This window comes from Culex pipiens, chromosome 1, assembly GCF_016801865.2.
Source record: "Culex pipiens pallens isolate TS chromosome 1, TS_CPP_V2, whole genome shotgun sequence".
NCBI lineage: Eukaryota > Metazoa > Arthropoda > Insecta > Diptera > Culicidae > Culex > Culex pipiens.
The window spans coordinates 50,229,794-50,247,881 of NC_068937.1; the positions used below are offsets into that span (position 1 = coordinate 50,229,794).

An 18,088-nucleotide genomic window follows, 5' to 3' on the forward strand; every position below is an offset into this window, starting at 1 on the left:
TTTTCAGCCCTACAACTTTGCCGAAGACACCAAAGCTCTATCTCTTAACAGTCAAAAGTTAGAAATTCCATAGCCTACTGTGATGAGTATTTTGAAAAACAAATTTCATCAAAAGTAGGCCATGACATCGCTGAACAAAGTTGTAGAACATGTCGAAGCACGAAAATGCTTACTTTTTGCTCTAATCAATTAAGTTCGTCAAAACAGCCTTTTGAACCACTGTGTACTGTGGTATTTCTATTTTTCATGACATTTTTTTTAAATAAATTTTCACTGTGTAGTTGTGGGACAAGGTGAAAGAAACAGTTCACCTTCCACCACCCACTTCCAGTTTTTATTTATTTTAAGGACTTGCTGCAGACGAAAACGGAAAGAAAACAAAATATCCTTGCACCTCGTCTTTCTCTTCCGTTTGTATATAATCAGCAGCGCAGGTTAGGGGGAAATTACGAATTCGACGTTACGGTCTTGTTTTGCCTCATTTGGAGCGTCCTTCCGCGTATCAGTCGTGGTATTTAGCTTTTTTGCCTAAGGGCATACCCGATCTCTTTGAACCCTTCTAGGATCCATTTAAAATGTGTATGTACATCAGATACCAACCAATCAGATTCTGGCAAAAAAAGTTGGATAAGTTTTAAGTTTCATTTAAGATAACATATATTTTTCATAATTCAAAATAGTGATGTAATTATTCAAATAAAACAAAATAAGGGGAAAAAATAAATAAAGACATAATTGGGTAGTAGAGGTTTACAATTATTAGTTTTCAACTTCATCACAATTCACAGTAAACGTCATTTCCACGAACAAAAGTTAGTGTTACCAAGGCCAGAACCTCCTGAAAATGCGACCAAAAAAAGACAGAACTTAAATAATGAAATGGGGAAAACTGTTTTCCTTCATTTTCCGCGTTCTCACACAAACAAAAAGGCAAAGCGGCAGAAATAACGGAGCCAAGGTTGTTTGCGCGGCCGTTGTTTGTTATTGCTGTTGCTGTCACTTTGTAAATAAACACTATTCTTACAATAGCAACCCGCCACCATCACCAGCTATGGTACGGTATCTTTACTCTAGGAAATCGACGCTAAGTAGTACCGCAGCGATAGCTCATCACGATATTTCATCCAGCAAAGGTTGCATGGTGGAGAAAGATTTGTTGGGCTTAGTTTTTATTTTTAATCAACAAAAATGGTAATGATTATAATTTTTTGTTTTGAAAAAGAAATTACAATTTGCAAAAAAATATTATTTTTTAATCAATTTGAATTAAATTTAAATATCTGAATAAGCGTTTCACCGATATCACTCTTTCCTCATTTGCTCCTAATCTAAAGTTACGTTTGTGGGAATGTCCCACCAACTTGATAAGACTACACTCAGACACGGTGGAGACACAGCACCCGGCAAGGGCGACCAAGTCAGCCAACTGAATATCCTGCCACCCGGAAAGAGAGGCTAAGGGATAAAGCATAAAAAAAAGCTTCGAGAATTCCTCTGAAACAGACGCCGCACAACGAGGGGGAGTCGTCATACCAATACCAACGTGGAAGTGGCATTACAACTCAAAATTTTCACAAAACTACGTATTTTCGAAAAAGAAAATAAAAAATATGTTTTTTTTTGTTCGTTATTTGATTATCCTTCGGACACATGGGGCGAATTAGGACAGCAGTTTTAGCAATGTTTTAGCCTGTTATTTTGGTATTTTTGAGTGATTTCGGTTAGACCAGATTCAGAGCAACAAAATGTGTGCATTCATTTCAAAATTTGAAGCTTTTAAGTGCTCTTAAACGTGCTCTCCCGATTCACCCCAGTTGACGGTAGTTTTGTGAAAATCTTGCCCATTTTCAAAAAAATAATTTATGACCTTTTAAATTAAATTGAAGCATAGTCTCAATCTTCCTGCTCAGCAGATTTCGCCAGAAGGAGACGACGATGATCACGATACCAAAGCGATCTAAATATACTGTTTTCAGGCTGGAATAGATACCAAACTGTCACACGTAGCACTACGGTGGTTTGAGACATCTAGAATCTCAAGGGCCTCAGTGGTACAATTGGCGGTGCGTCTCAGTACTAATGAGGTGGTTGCGGGTTCAAGTCCCGTCGTCCCTTAGAAAAATCGGACACATGACGATACAAAGTTAACAATTAATGAAAAAATCTCAACCATGTGATACTCATACTGTAAAAAACTGAAATTTGGGGTATTTTTTTCGAAAAAAACGTAGTTTTGTGAAAATTTGGATATTTCCACAAATTTGTGTTATAACTTATGAAATATATAAAAAAATCCCGAACATTTGATACCTCTTGTGAAAAACGGAAATTTTGAGTATTTTTTTTTCAAAAATACGTAGTTTTGTGCAAACTTTGAGTATTTTCATTTTTTTAATAACTTTCGAAATGTATGAAAAAATCTCGATCGTTTGATACCCACATTGTAAAAACGGAAATTTTTAATACTTTTTTTTCAAAAATTCGTTGTTTTGTGAAAATTTTGAGTATTTTCTAAAAATGTTGATATTACATTCGAAATGTATGAAAAAATCTCGATCGTTTGATACCCATATTGTAAAAATTGAAATTTTGAGTATTTTTTTCGAAAATACGTAGTTTTGTGAAAATTTTGGGTATTTTCTAAAAATATTGTTCTTAAATACGAAATGTATGAAAAAATCCCGATCGTTTAATACCCACATTGTAAAAACGGAAATTTTGAGAACTTTTTTCAAAAATTCGTAGTTTTGTGAAAATTTTGAGTATTTTCTAAAAATGTTGTTATTACATTCGAAATGTTTGAAACAAATTCCGATCGTTTGATACCCATATTGTGAAAATTGAAATTTTGAGTATTTTTTCGAAAATACGTAGTTTTGTGAAAATTTTGAGTATTTTCTAAAAATGTTGTTATTACATTCGAAATGTATGAAAAAATCCCGATTGTTTGATACCCACATTGTAAAAACGGACATTTTGAGTACTTTTTTTCAAAAATTCGTAGTTTTGGGAAAATTTTGAGTATTTTCTAAAAATGTTTTTATTACATTCGAAATGTATGAAAAAATCCCGATCGTTTGATACCCATATTGTAAAAATTTAAATTTTGAGTATTTTTTCGAAAATACGTAGTTTTGTGAAAATTTTGAGTATTTTCTAAAAATGTTGTTATTACATTCGAAATGTATGAAAAAATCCCGATCGTTTGATACCCATATTGCAATAACAATATATTTTTGGTTTCTTTAGAGAAAAAAATATGCATTTTCGAAATACAGGAAAAATACGTATTTTTGTGAAAATTTTCATGAAATAAAAATTTTAATGGATTGCTGACATCATCCCGACTCCAAAACACTATAATTTTTTGATGTTTGCATGATTTTTCGTACGATTAAAGCCAATGTCTCCCATATAGCCAAAATCCCATAAGCTCTGTGCCTCGGTTATGCACGCCTCGGTTTTGCATCCCCCATATGCGGTGCTAAACCGAGGCACGACTGTATTATTGCGGAGGTTTCGCTAAATATTCGCCGGGCTGCTGAGGGTTTTTAGTGCCACAGTTTCGTCGTCGCTGGCCGCATCGTTCGATGAAGTACATGGGCGTTACATGGGAATAGGGAAATGTAATCTTCTTGAATCAAATAATGTTTACTGATTTGAAGGCCTCGGGACCAAATTGCCGTAAAATACCATGTTTCTCCATAGAAATCAGTTCCCAGTACATTTCTCTGGACACGCAAAATGCTTTAGGTTGAGTATACGCACCGAATTCCGACAGATTTTTTAAAAATCATATCATTATAATTTCAGAATTACCAAAAGAGACCGCTTGATTTTGATGATTTTTCTGCAAAAATCTTTTTTTAACCGCCGCTGAGTGGCTAAAATTATATTTTATCTAAGCTGTTCAAGATTTCACTCACATCAAGTTCTTTATTATACCCGGTCGGAAATGGCGGGCGCAATTCTAGCGTTCGTCTGAGGGCTTGCGCCAGCCATCTGGCCGAATTTCCGCCATGATTTCTGACGAATATGGAACAAACCGGTCGTGCACGGTTCAACCTATAGGAGAGCCTCCGCGGGTTGCATGGTACTGGAAGCCGCCGAGAACCAGTAAAAACGGTTTCAGAGTTAGGAAGCGTAAGTTTATGAAAGTTTCTTTCTTACCACAGATAAATAGCCGTACATCATTGAAATTGGTATTAAAAATCTATCAATCACACCTACTAATCGAAAACGAGCGCACCAGCACGATATAAATGGTTGAATATGAATTTAAAGGCAATTTACGTCTTTTTGTCCGTGCGCTTACTCTGGCAACGATACGGGTCATGAAGTAATGCTGATCATGAAGCGAATAAGCTTTAATTGCTCAGTTATGGAAGACGCTAACGCTGCATATCTAGGACTCCAGCGTTCAACATTGCCTACTCATTAAGTTGGATTTTGAAATATATTTTCTTGTGATTTTTTTTTTGCAAAATGCTCCTACAGTAAATTTAGTCCAATGCAATATAGTTCTGACTCGATTTTCCGAACCTCGATTATTTTTGCAAAACCAAAAGAAGTCAATAAATACTTTTGTCGTTTACAAACATTCTATCTGTCTTTCTCATAGAAATTCATCGGGCAATAAGCTCAATCCGTCATAAAGTTTTTTTTTCATGTCAAGGGGCACCATCAAAATTATTCAAAATCATCAGCTAAGCCTGTGACAAATGACCATTAGGGTGTCCCAATAAAAAAAAAACAATGTTTCGGAAACCTTCGAGCTCACCTGGATTCCGATAGGATTCCAAGAACAATGTTTTCATACAACGAAACATTCGGAAATATCTAAGAATGGCCTGTTTTCAGAGGAAATATCTTATTTTGTTCCAAAACATTCAAAAATGAGTTCAAACTGCTCCGTATTTTACTTTAAATCATAGCTAGGGGTCCCACCAAAAAGGTTCTGTATTTATAATGATCCAGGAAGTTGTCATTTTTCATTGGTTACATATTAAGGCGAATCATTTTCAAAGAAAATGATGCAGGTTGTAGCCTTCTTGAAGACCCTGCAAGATTTTTTTATTTAAATCACAAGTGTCTCAAAGTTATATAATTTTGCAAGCAATGAATGACGTTTTGGTGACAATTTTTGATTAATGATGATTTTCATAACTTTACAAGGAAGAGCAAAAACGTTACAAAAATGTATCAACACGTGCAACTAGTAAAAGGAGTTTTAAAAAAATATTGGAAACGTAGCAAATTTTATATCTTTGAACGAAAAATCATGTCAATGTTGAAAGTCACCACCCTAAAGTTTATAAATGAAATTAGTTGTCTGAATTTTTTGCGAATTTGTTCCTGGAAATTCCTGTCCAAAAATCCTACCATAATCTTCACGGAAATTTCTTGCTGAACATTTTTGCTTATTGAATAATTAGTTTTTGTTCACTTCAGTGCTAAAAAAAATCAAAATTCAAAATTCTGCGTGAAAACTCAATTTTATCATTTACATCATTTTTTCAGCTAAGCCGTCATTTTTATGTTTTCAAAAAATTTTCATCGTTTTTATCACTGCAATTGACAGGCCAAATTCATAATTTGTATTGGTTTGTCTATGTGACGTTAGCGCTATTAAGAGCCTGTATTTGTAAATATTGCTCGGTTTGTTCTAGAGGTCGTATCGAGGTGCTCCGATTTGGATGAAACTTTCAGCGTTTGTTTGTCTATACATGAGATGAACTCATGTCAAATATGAGCCCTCTACGACAAAGGGAAGTGGGGTAAAACGGGCTTTGAAGTTTGAGGTCCAAAACACATGAAAATCTTAAAATTGCTCGCATTTCCGTAAAACTTCATCAATTCCAACTCTCTTAGATGCAGGGCTGTGGAGTCGGAGTCGGAGTCGGAGCCGGAGTCGGTGGAGTCGGGTCTTTTTGGGGACCTGGAGTCGGAGTCGGAGCCGGAGTCGTCAAAACTCGAATAGCTGGAGTCGGAGTCGGAGTCGGAGTCGTCTAAATTTTATGAGCTGGAGTCGGAGTCGGAGCCGGAGTCGTAAATTTCTGATAGACCCGGAGTCGGAGCTGGAGTCGGAGTTGTTAAAAAATTAATATAATTTAATCTATTTATTGTTCAAAATTTGTTATAATTCACGTTAATTATCATTTTTTTAAATATTTTAAATTTATTTATTGAATTGCGTGCACTACATTGAAATTTTTATATTAAATTTATGGTTTGGTTCAAGATATTTATCAGATATCATTGTGTTTTCGAAGCATTTTTATTGTGATTGGAAAGCTCTTATTGTGTTATTTCACTAAGATCACTGAATGATAATGTGTTAATCCTCTCTTGTCAATGTTTGTAATAAATCATAAAATAGTAAACAATTGTCGCTGTGTAGTCATAGAATTAAAAAATATTAAAATGATTCTTTACTGCCTCTTTTTGCATGTATTTATGTATTCTTTCAATTAAAATTAGCAAACGTCTTGGAATTTTAAAGTAGATCACTTTTTTGAATAGGAAAAATAAAGGTTCACTATCAGTATCTAACAAAAATAATTATGTTTTTAAAACATTATCAACTATTATACCAATATTCTACTTGGAACGCAACATGCTCATTTTGTATGAAAATAAAAATAAATCTAGATTAAATTTTCAAAACAACCTATCCGGCATGGGTTTCCTATGCAGATAGGACCTTTTGAAAATTTAATCTAGAAATCAAAGTGTCTTGCTGAAAAAATTTCAAACTGACAAAAAAAATCGAAAATAAGTTGCAACAAATTTTGAAATAATCATTAAATTTATTCGATCGATAGACCTCAATGTTTACAATTTCTCTACAAAACTCTTAAAGTTTTGATCTTTAAATAATATCGTTGAACAAGTTTGTTTATTTAAATGCCTGAAATCGGGGAGATAGAATTGAAATAATTTTATTTATTTTCCAAATATTAGAATTTTCTCATGATCACACAATGTCCATGTACGTCTTCTCAAATAAATTCAAAAAAGCTTTAAAAAATAGTTACTTTGAAAATTGTTTATTTCAAAACCAGGGTATCTTTGATGTGTTATTGTCTTTAAAATTTCAGCCTAAAAGTATGCAAATTTATTTGATATGTCAAATCGATCATGAAAGCTACTTTCTTTTAATATTTCATTAAAAAAAGTACAAATGAAAATTAGTTAATTGTCTTAAGAAAAATGAATGTAAATTTAAAGTAGTAAATTTAAAAGTTCAATTTTTTTTAATTTTTGTTTCATTAACGCTGAAAACATTTAACTAAGAACAACGAACACTTATCTACCAAGCTTAATGTGGTTCCATACCATTCTGTTTGTACCGTAAACCGGGGTGACTTTGATAGGATTTCAATTTGTTTTTAGAATATTTTCCAACAGGTAAGGTTTTTCTCATGATTATTATTTTTGAAACATGTACTGGGGTAGGCCACACAAAGTCCATGCACTATTTTGGAAAAAAAGTATTTTCAATAGTGTTTAGAAAAATAGTTACGTTTAAAATTCTTAGTTTAAACTCCGGGGTGACTTTGATAGTCATAGTTTTTCTTGTTAAAATCATATTTAAGACGTTCAAACTTTATTTGTACGTTAAATGTACCATCACTAAAGTAGCTGATATAGTTTTTAAGAAAAAAATCAATGTGTATATTTAGTTAACTAAGTTTATCAGCTTTTTAACAAAATACATATAAAATTAAGGTAAAATTGTTAAAAAGTCGGAATTTTGCCTGAAATTTGTTAAAACTAGTTTTGTTTATAAAATTATCGATTTATATTGCATTTTATACTGAATTCGAAGCACGAATCACAAGTTTTAACATTTTACATGAAATTTGTTCAACTGAAATTGCCTATAAATTTGGAGATATTTTTTAATTGTGTTTCAAAAACATATATTATTTATTATTTTCAAACTTATTTAACCTTCTTCCAGTGGAAAATTGTCCAAAGAATCCGAAAATGCATTCCGTTTTCCGATTAAAAATCATGTTCATTGAGAAAATCATGACACTTTGAGAAGTTTAAAATAATGACCTTCATCAAAATTTTCTTAACTATAGTTAACCAACTTTTTAAACTTTTCAAAATTTTATGAAAAGTTCTTCTTGAGGTACTTTGAACACTTCTCTACCACGGTCAGTATGTTTCTAAACCATTCCTTACGTATTTTAATTGTACTCTTCATTTTGCGGAAAAATCGCAAACCTATCAAAGTCACCCCGGCTATCAAAGTCACCCCGTTTTACGGTATATAATTCGTATTTATCAATTGCAAAATGCAAAACACCCCGAACATAAATGTCACCCCGGTTTACAGTATTCGCGCAGGTATGAACTGAAAAGTGAGTGATGTGATTAATTCAATTGTTTTAAATATTTAAAATACAGATTAGGTGTAGGAGTCGGAGTCGGAGTCGGAGTCAACAATTTGTGGAAAGCTGGAGTCGGAGTCGGAGTCGGAGTCGGCTAGAGTTGGTAGGCCGGAGTCGGAGTCGGAGCCGGAGTCAACAATTTGTGGATGCCGGAGCCGGAGTCGGAGTCGGAGTCGGTTTAACTCAGAAAGCCGGAGTCGGAGTCGGAGTCGGAGTCGCTTGAAATATGACCCGACTCCGCAGCCCTGCTTAGATGCATTCGAAAGGTCTTTTGAAGCCCTTCAAAATGTGCTATAGACATCCAGCTTTGGTTTGACTTTTTCTCATAGCTTTTGCAAATTACTGTTAAAAATGGATTTTTTCAAAACCTTAATAACTTTTTGCAACAGCCTCCAACACCCATACTCCCTTAGGTCAAAAGTTAGGGAATTTCATGGACTATAAGCCTACGGTGTTAACTTTTTGGCCAATCGCAGTTTTTCTCATAGTTTTTCGATTTTTCTAGAACAAACATTTTACAACGTTAGTTTTTGCCCTGTAGGCCGCCATAGCGGCACTTTTTGGTCTCAATTTTGTCATATTCGGAATCCTCGGACAATTTCACGTAAGTTAGAAGTATTGAAGTTGTAATTTTGATTTAAAAAATAATTAAATAAAACATTTTTCAAAAAAGAAATAGATCTTATTTACCCTGTGATCAATACGTCAAATGCTGTATCAAGTAGGCGAAAACCTGTTTTACCCCTAATGCAACAAATTGTTAAAAAATATTTTAATTCATTCTAAATGGCAATTTTTCCAATCAAATTTACAACTCCAATACTTCTAACTTACGTGAAATTGTCCGAGGATTCCGAATATGACAAAATTGAGATCAAAAAGTGCCGCTATGGCGGCCTACAGGGCAAAAACTAACGTTGTAAAATATTTGTTCTAGAAAAATCGAAAAACTATGAGAAAAACTGCGATTGGCCAAAAAGATAACACCGTAGGCTTTTAGTCCATGTAATTACCTATCTTTTGACCTATGGGAGTATGGGTGTTGGAGGCTGTTGCAAAAAGATATTAAGGTTTAAAAAAAATCCATTTTTGACAGTAATTTGCAAAAGCTAAGAGAAAAAGTAGAACCAATCCTGGATGTCTATGGCACATTTTGAAGTGCTTCAAAAGACCTTTCGAATGCATCTAAGAGAGTTGGAATTGATGTAGTTTTACGGAAATGCGAGCAATTTTAAGATTTTTTAGGTTTTTTGGACCTCAAACTTCAAAGCTCGTTTTACCCCACTTCCCTTTGTCGTAGAGGGCTCATATTTGGCATGAGTTCATCTCATGTATAGACAAACAAACGCTGAAAGTTTCATCCAAATCGGAGCACCTCGATACGACCTGTTACACATTGGTAAAAACTCGCTCTTAAGAAGAAAAAGCTTTTTAAATTATCCGTATCTGGCACATCAAAATCCCATGAAGATCGGTTTTAATGTTGATATTATTTTATCATTGTATTTCAGCCAGTATTTGTTTTAAGCGTGAATTTGATGTACCGTCATCAGGGGCGACATTGGATCTGGGGGGCAAGATTGGGTCATGCAAAAATGCTGAAATTTGTATGACCCAATCTCAACCCCCAGACTCAATGTCACCCCTGATGACGGTACTAAACACGGTTAATTTTAATTCTGTGGTTAGTTTGCAATACGTCGTATCAGCCTTCATGACCTGTGACACTAATCGGTTTTTTTCTTCTATAAAACAAATGTAATTTTCATAGTTTCTCAGCAAAGGAGAATGTGCGGTTTTGGACCATGGATGTACACGAACGAGAATGAGGATTCTTCATACATAATTATTTGTTGCAATGTGGTTCAAACGGATTAACACAAATGAAATAATGTTTTAATCATGCTAAGACATATCAGAATTGATAGTTTTCGCTAATACGCGTCGAACGAAGTCAAGGTGATCGAAATCCATAAAATATTATTGTTTTCATGAGTGATTTTAGAAAATGCAAAAATAACGATTTGTTGTACATATTCACCCAAAATGCTCAAACTTCATCAGTCTGTAACTTTTGAACCCCGGGGTTTAGAGAGCTGGACCAGATGACTTTTTTTTTCTTGTCTCGGCGAGATCTTTCAAAAAAAGTTGGTCTCGTTCGTGTACATTAGGGTGCCCAGAAAAAATGACTCCCTGCTCCACAAGCGGAAAACGGTTTTTTGGGTAATTTTAAGCATCTGTGTAAATTTTGAGCGAAATTGGATAATAACTAATAACTTTTCAGGATCGAGTTTTACAGCTTTGGTATTTCACAAAGTTGTAGAGCATTAAAATTTCAATAAGAATCTCACTTTTGGGAATATTTGGATGGAAGTAGCGAACCGTGCAGACCAAACCGTAAGACTTTTGGGTTTTCCATACATTTTTTCGATTTTTCCCATACAAACTTTACCTCCGAGTATCAATGGGAAAATGAGGACCGATTTTGTTCATATTAGGCCCAGAGTCCTAAAATAGGTCAAGGAACAATATTCAGCTTGTGGAGCGAGGTTTTGAGAAAAAGTCCCATATTCTGGGCACCCTAGTGTACATCCATGGTTCAGCTTCCATACGAATTTGCCCATTCTCCTTTAAAGGACGTGCAGATGAACAATTTATAGCATATTTGAAGTTCATGATTTGTAAATTAAATGGGAATCAATCGGCTTTGTTTACAAATGGTGCTTACGAAATTTTGAAAACTAACCTTAGAAAGTATTTTTCTTCTTAATGGCTTAATGGCTTAATGGTCTTAATGAAAATTATTGATTTTGCATATGTTATTAAAAAAACCAAGCCACATTATAATCGAAAATTAAAAATTCAAAAAAAGGATTAGATGTTAATTTGTTGAACTTATTTATAAATTTTTTCAATGCAAATGAATCATGGGACCATCCTTAAACCACCTTATCTACAAAAAAAATATAGAAAAATCTCTTTAAATTAAATTTTGAATTAACTTCTCAAAACTGAAAATGTCTTATTGACTTAAAACAAACTAAAAAGTTACATTTTATTCAGCTGAAATTTTGGTACGCTAAATTTTATGATATTTTGGCATTTCATTCTGATATAATAATTTAAAATCTGAAAAAAAAATTTGACAGCGAAATGCTGAAAAGTACCGAAAGATTAGCTGAAATCATTCTGTTGAACTTTACAAAAAAAAAATAGCTTATAAAAACTGTTAGTTACAAATATTTGAAACTGCTGTACTTCAAAGTATTTTTACAGAAGTTATTCAATGGAGCACCCGATTCGAGTGGTAGAAATGACAGTTCTCCCATAAGGAACACATTGTAGAAAAAACAAAAACTGCTCGAATGGAAGTGCTCCATTATTAATTTGTTGGAAATAAACTTTTTCGTTGTTATTTCAAACAGTTTTGAGAGTACCGTGCAAAGGCCATGGAATTCAAATTTGATTGGCAAGCCACGAAATTTCGATTTCTTTGCCGTAAAAACTTAGTAGTCATATTTCTTATTCATTATACATAGTAAGTATTTATGATTTTGGTCTGAGTAAATGCCAAAACAAATTTAATAAGTTCAAATCGCGTAAGCTCCCCTTCCTACGCCCACCAATGCCTTGCCCAATATCGTCCTCACAATCGAATGGCACCCCATCACAATCCAATGGAGAAGGGGGGTGATGGGTGGGAAATCAGGATGAAAACGGATGACGATACCGTTCGTTCCAAACAAGATCGGAGGAAAAGAGGAAAAGCACACTCGCCCGTGTGTTGGCAATTTTCATTCAACTTTTCCCGGCACCCAGGCTGCCCACACACAACACATCTCTCTGGTGAGAGAATTAGGACTGCGCTCGGAAAAACTGTGAGTGAGTTCGTTCGTTTCTCTCTCTGTGTCTCCCATTCTCTTCATTCAAACACAACATTCAACATTTTGGCCCATCACAGCTCGGTGTGTAAAGTGAAAACAAAATGTTCGCAAAAGAAAAACAGTTTTCAGCATTCAAAGCCTCACCACACACACAAACACAAACACGCAGACACTCTTTGTGAAACGAACCTGAACTTGTTTGGCGATGAATGGAGGCTCCTGTTTTTGCGGAGTTCAAACGTTGCAGTCGTTTAATGGAGAACTTGCGTACTTTGCGAAGGAACTTTTCTCTGGAATCCTCTTACAGCTTTACAATGTGTAATCCATAGCTGTAAACACAGTTGTGTATCGATTCATGTTTGTTTTTTTTTTGTCGGTTGATGTTGTCGATTTGTACTGCTATCCAAAGCCTACAAAAACAGCTGTGACCTTTTCCATGGTCCACTGAAGATGGGTTATTTCCGGACTCTTCCCCCACTAAATTTCCGTTTAAATTCACTCACTTTTTCAAAATAACAAGAAAATTGCACCACAAACCACTTTACGATTGCAAAACCCCGGCGACTTGCGGAAGCATCCGACACCTTCCAGGACACGAACTTCGGATACCCGTAACGCCGAGAGAATAGCACGTGCTTGCGCTAGGACGACCCGTGAGAGACTGAAGGAAGCTGCCAACAGGCGGAATCGTTGTGTGCTCTCGCCGCTGATGTTGGCGCCGTCGGTCGGTTGTTGTTGAGTTGGAGATCTCGTCGGTGGACCCGACGAACGCCGATGAAGACGACGGTGAGCGAGCGTCGCGACGCGGTGTCGTCATGGTTTGGGTTCTTTGGGGTGGCCGGAATGCCAGGATGGATTTGAAATATTGAGGGTTTTTATTTATTTTGGTTTTAGTTTCGCTGCATTTAAAACTTAGTTAATTATTTTATTTAAAGTTACTTCAACTACAAGAAGATGCGGTTTGGCCTTTCTCATTTCAGATTTGCCAGATCTTTAAACGTATGGCACAAACACCTTTGCAATGATGTGGAGTTTATAATTTTCATCCAAATTTAAGAAAAAAAAAATAAATGTGATACAAGTACGACTAACTACAGATAATGTTGCAATATTTTCAATACCTTTCGTGAATTCTAAAGTCGATTGGACGATTTCTCATTAAAATTTCATTTGGCTGATGTTTGCTCGGAATAAATTCAATTCAGATAAGATTTTCAAAATTGGTAGACTTAAATGCCTCTGAAGAATTCAGTAAACATCATCATCATCGCGGATCCATTTTGACTCATCATGTAAAATAGCCCTCTTATTTATCTGATAGTGTTTTTAAAATAATTAAAATGAAACTATACATATAAAAAGGGAGGATAAAAGAATAAAAAAATTAACGAATTGAAATTACAAGCCATAGTTTCAACATTTGAATGAAAAGAAGTGTTTTAAAATGCATTATACACCTGTCCAGTATTGACCAAAATTTTATTTTTGCAAAAAAAAGTGTCTGCTCTACATCGGAAAATTCCAAATATTTTCATACGAGCCCAAACAATCGTATGTTTGAAAAATGCAGAAAATGCATTTTGAAATTATTTTCAGTTGATTATACAGTCCAGACTCGATTATCCGAAGGTCTCGGAAAAATTTCACTTCGGATAAACGAATCACGAAGTTTTTTGTTGTTGTCTGATTTAGATTTTAGAGCTTAGGTATGACCCCTAAACAACACTAAAATGATTTGGAATTTTTAAATCCAAGATGGCGGCCAAAACTTCGGATAATCGATTACATCTATTTTCATTGTAATTTTCATTAAATATATTTTGGCCCCTGATTTTTCAGACTAATTTTGAATGGGGAAGTGGGGGGGGGGGACATAAATATTGAAAAACATTTGCAACGTCCTTACAATAAACCAACTACCTTATTTATAAATTTTAAATTTTTAATGAGCAGTGCTAAAAGATTATTTGCAGAAATTTGTATTTCTAATTATAAAAAAAACAGTTTTTTATATGTATTATGTTAGATGTTGTTCTAAAGAATTATGTAAGATGTTTTTATAACTTTTGAAATTACTATAATTCTAGATAACTTTTTCAAAACCATTGATTTCCTATGTACATAGGACCTTTTTAAAAAGTAAGCGAGAATTGTTTCCGTGAATACATTTTTCCAGTTTCCCGGAAATGGGTAATTTTCTCGGAAATGCCCGAAATTCAAGCAAAACCATACATTTTTTTTTCTTTTTGGCAGTAATGTTTTGAAAATGTATAGGAAAAAATATGAAATGAAAGGACTTATTTGGATTTAGTTCAACTGAATTTGCAGTTCTATTTGAATTAACCTCTTTTAAAAATTCCATCTCAAATTTTACTCTGAACCAATGAAAACTGCTTGTTCTTGTTTTTTTTTTTGGCCCTTAATTGTTATATTGTAGGTGAGCTTTTCAAAGAATAATGGTGTTATATAATTTTAAAATAATGTTACTATCCCTTTTCCGACCATGAAAAAAAAAAGACAAAGTCCTTTGTCAAAAACGTTTTTGTTTGCCACTTCATCAAATTTTACAAATCAAATCATGGTACAGATTTTTAGAATTTTTAGTGTTAGGATTGCAAGAAGAATCAGTTCAATTCGTTCAATAGATTTCAAGAAATTTCAGTGTAAAGCGGAAAATTCTATGGAGCAATGGTGCTACCATGACCGAGCCACGTAGAACGGGGTTCAAATCCCGGCTCGGACGTACACAACTGGTGATCTTCTCCCTTATGGAATTGATTTGCCGAGCTACAGTGGCTATATGCAGAGTTTCGCCTTGTAAGCGGAAGATGATGGGTTCGATTCCTGTTTGGCTCGGCAAAGTCAGATTCCTTAAAAAAAAGTAATTCTACTCACTGGGAATACTGACCGGTAGGGGATGGGTTTCGACAAGCGGCTTGCTGAATTTCCAATCCAGAGGTCGTGGGTTCGATTCTCGTACCGGGATGATGAAGTTTTTTTTATGACACCTTAGGGAAAGCGACCTATGAAATGTTAACATTAACCTTAGGGGCCATCCATAAACCACGTGGAAACTTTAGAAGGGGGGGGGGGCAGGTTTGGCGATTGTCCATGTCCATGCTCCATGCAAAATGATTTATTTTGTATGGATAATTATCCACAAAGGGAAAATGGAAAATCCATTGCACAGTGGTCCAGATCGCAAAATTTCGTGGAAAATGATATTTTCAAAAAATTGTGAACTTTTGGAGCTTTGGTGTCTTTAGCAGAGTGTTAATAAAAAGGGACAACTTTTGGCTTGATTGAAAAATAGGGTGGTTCACGGTTAGGGTGATTTGGAAAATCTAACCGTTTTTTCATAAAATTATTTTTTTTTTCTTAAAGCTAACAGTAACTACAGAGGATCTTGTGTGTAAATGTTAGTGAGAGGAGAGCCGATTACCCGCGACCTACTTGGGGTTAAAAGAAAAAAATCTAACTTACTAGTCATATTTTTGGGTTTTTTCTTTCTTTCTAGAAAGTTGTTAAGTTAAAGTTTTAAGTTAAAAAAGATACAATTTTAAAACTTATATATCCCATTTGAAAGAAAAGATTCAGTACTACAAACTTTGAAAAACTCTAAGGGGGTTTTCTCTTTAGATTCGAGAAATTTTCATTTTGAAATGTCTGTTTTTCAAAGACAGACCACCCTAGAAAAACGAAAGCTACGTTGCCTGCTCCGGTGGCATCGCTGGCAGCGATTGGACTCGCAATCCAAAGGTCGTCAGTTCGAACCCCGGAGTGGAAGATTCCTTGGAGTAAAAATATGTTTGGGTGCTCTCCCGATTCAAGCCTTTGGACTCCTTGGTTCGAGCAGAAACTTGCAATAAAGTGGATGGTTTGATTTTGAGAAAAACCAAAATAATTCAACTAAATGTTTTTGACGAAGAACTTCGTCTTAGGGCTCTATACAGGGTAGCAATCCAAAATTTCGCGGAGCGAAATGTAACGAAAAGAAAATAAACGCGACTGCAAGATTTGCAACAATAATATCTCAACTCCTGTTCAACACACGTAAAAGTGGTACCCACCAAACGAAAGGGGAGATTTCAAGCTTTCTTAATATACCTAATTAATGGCCATGAAATTTAGTTGAAGCACTTAAAAACTGAGTTTAAATTAATAAAACTGCTTCCACACAGCAAGCAAGCACGCACACAACACACACACGCGCACACTCTCTCTCTTGACTCCGCCCCCAAAGCCTTGCCTGCGTTTGGCCTTGACACAATTTGGCGATTTATTCCTTTTGTGCTGCTGCTTCGCCAAACGCCAAAACGAGTTGATATAAAAGGAGGTGCCGATACAAAATCAAGTCAAATCAATTTTGGACGCCGACCTGGAAGGAGCTCCTGCTGCTGCTGATTGCGGGACGGAACCAAGGAAGGACGCGCGGGGTGACGGATTTCACAGCTCGGCGAGCTGCCTTCACCCCGCTCCCCCAAACCGGTGACGCCGACCCGGACGGAGCTCCTGATGCAGCAGCAGCAGAGAACAAGAAATGCACTCGGTGTAGCGGAGGAAGAAGCGGCCAAAGGATGAAAATCTGCGGGAGGAGAGGACGAATCTGCGGGAGGAGACCACCGTGTTGCACACGAAGCCGCAGCAATAGAGGCGCGGGAGCCAACACTTGTGCTTGCCGTAATGGCCTACCACCAACCAACGGCCCTTTTCAGGGCCAATAATACCCTCACGAAAGAGTTATTCTCGAATATTCAAAAATCCTGGTAATGTGGGAAAAGTAAAATGAAGCACCCAGAATAGTGGTTCAAAATGAATTAATTTTGTTACACTTGGATGGGTTCTCTCTCTCTCTCTCTCTCTCTCTCTCTCTCTCTCTCTCTCTCATACACACACACACGCACACACACATACACACCGTCTGAAATATATATACAGGGAAATTTGAAGAACCTTAGCTGTGGCAAAAATTTTGCTTGCTAACATAGCAAAGCTTATTAAAATTTGTTAAATGCTTCTACCTCGCTCACACTAACGACACAATCGTCGAAAGCGATAAACGACAAACGTCGACCCAGCTAGAAAAATCCCTTCCTCCTTGTTGCTCCGGGCAGAGCACCGCGCAATCTGATGTCTTGTCTGAAACGGGCTTCATTCCTTCCCACTGAATGCTCGTAGATTGAAACCGAAGTACTATTGTTAATTTGATTGCGGTGAACCGCGGTGGATTTTCTTTAAATAATTCGTCATAAATCCACCAAAGCATCACACAAAAAACTGTGGTAGAAAAGTATCCACCGGTAGATCCTTTGGTGGATTTTCGACAGGTCGAATTATTTCAAGAAAATCCACCGCGGTTAACCAAATCAAATTAACAATGCAACTCGAGTCTCGGCAAAGCACTAATACTTATGCGCCCGAAATGGGGACGTATGAACCTCCTACGTCAATGGAGACTCCACCCTCCAGCGCAAAATCTGGCTCGCGCGAAAGTATAAAAGAAAAATCCCAACGCAGAAGCCTCTTCATTCTATCCAGACCACCGACGAGTGAAGGTCGAACCGCGGAGCAACAGCAGCAGCAGCACCAGCAGAGGAGAGCAGTAGAGAAGAAGAGCAACACCAGCAGAGGAGAGAAGAAGCAGCTTCAAGTGTTCTTTTCTTCACTCTCGTTCGGGCCAACAAGGAGCGTGCTTCGGTGCGGCGGAGGAATAAAAAGTAAAAGCTGCGGAAGGAGAAAGACCATCAGGCCATGCAGGCAGTCAGAACCACGCTGGAAATCAGCCGGAACTGTCCCGGA

The 18,088-nt window shown here is 36.0% G+C and overlaps 1 protein-coding gene across 1 annotated transcript in view; it reads right to left on the reverse strand.

Moving 5' to 3' along the window:
• The window catches only part of LOC120432624 (heparan sulfate glucosamine 3-O-sulfotransferase 6), a 158,640-nt gene extending 145,740 nt beyond the window's left edge, over nt 1-12,900 (reverse strand). Inside the window, exon 1 of the mRNA XM_039597881.2 lies at nt 12,479-12,900. The gene's annotated coding sequence lies outside the window, so the exon portion shown is untranslated. The remainder of the gene's footprint in view (nt 1-12,478) is intronic.
• Nucleotides 12,901-18,088: the final 5,188 nt, after the last annotated feature.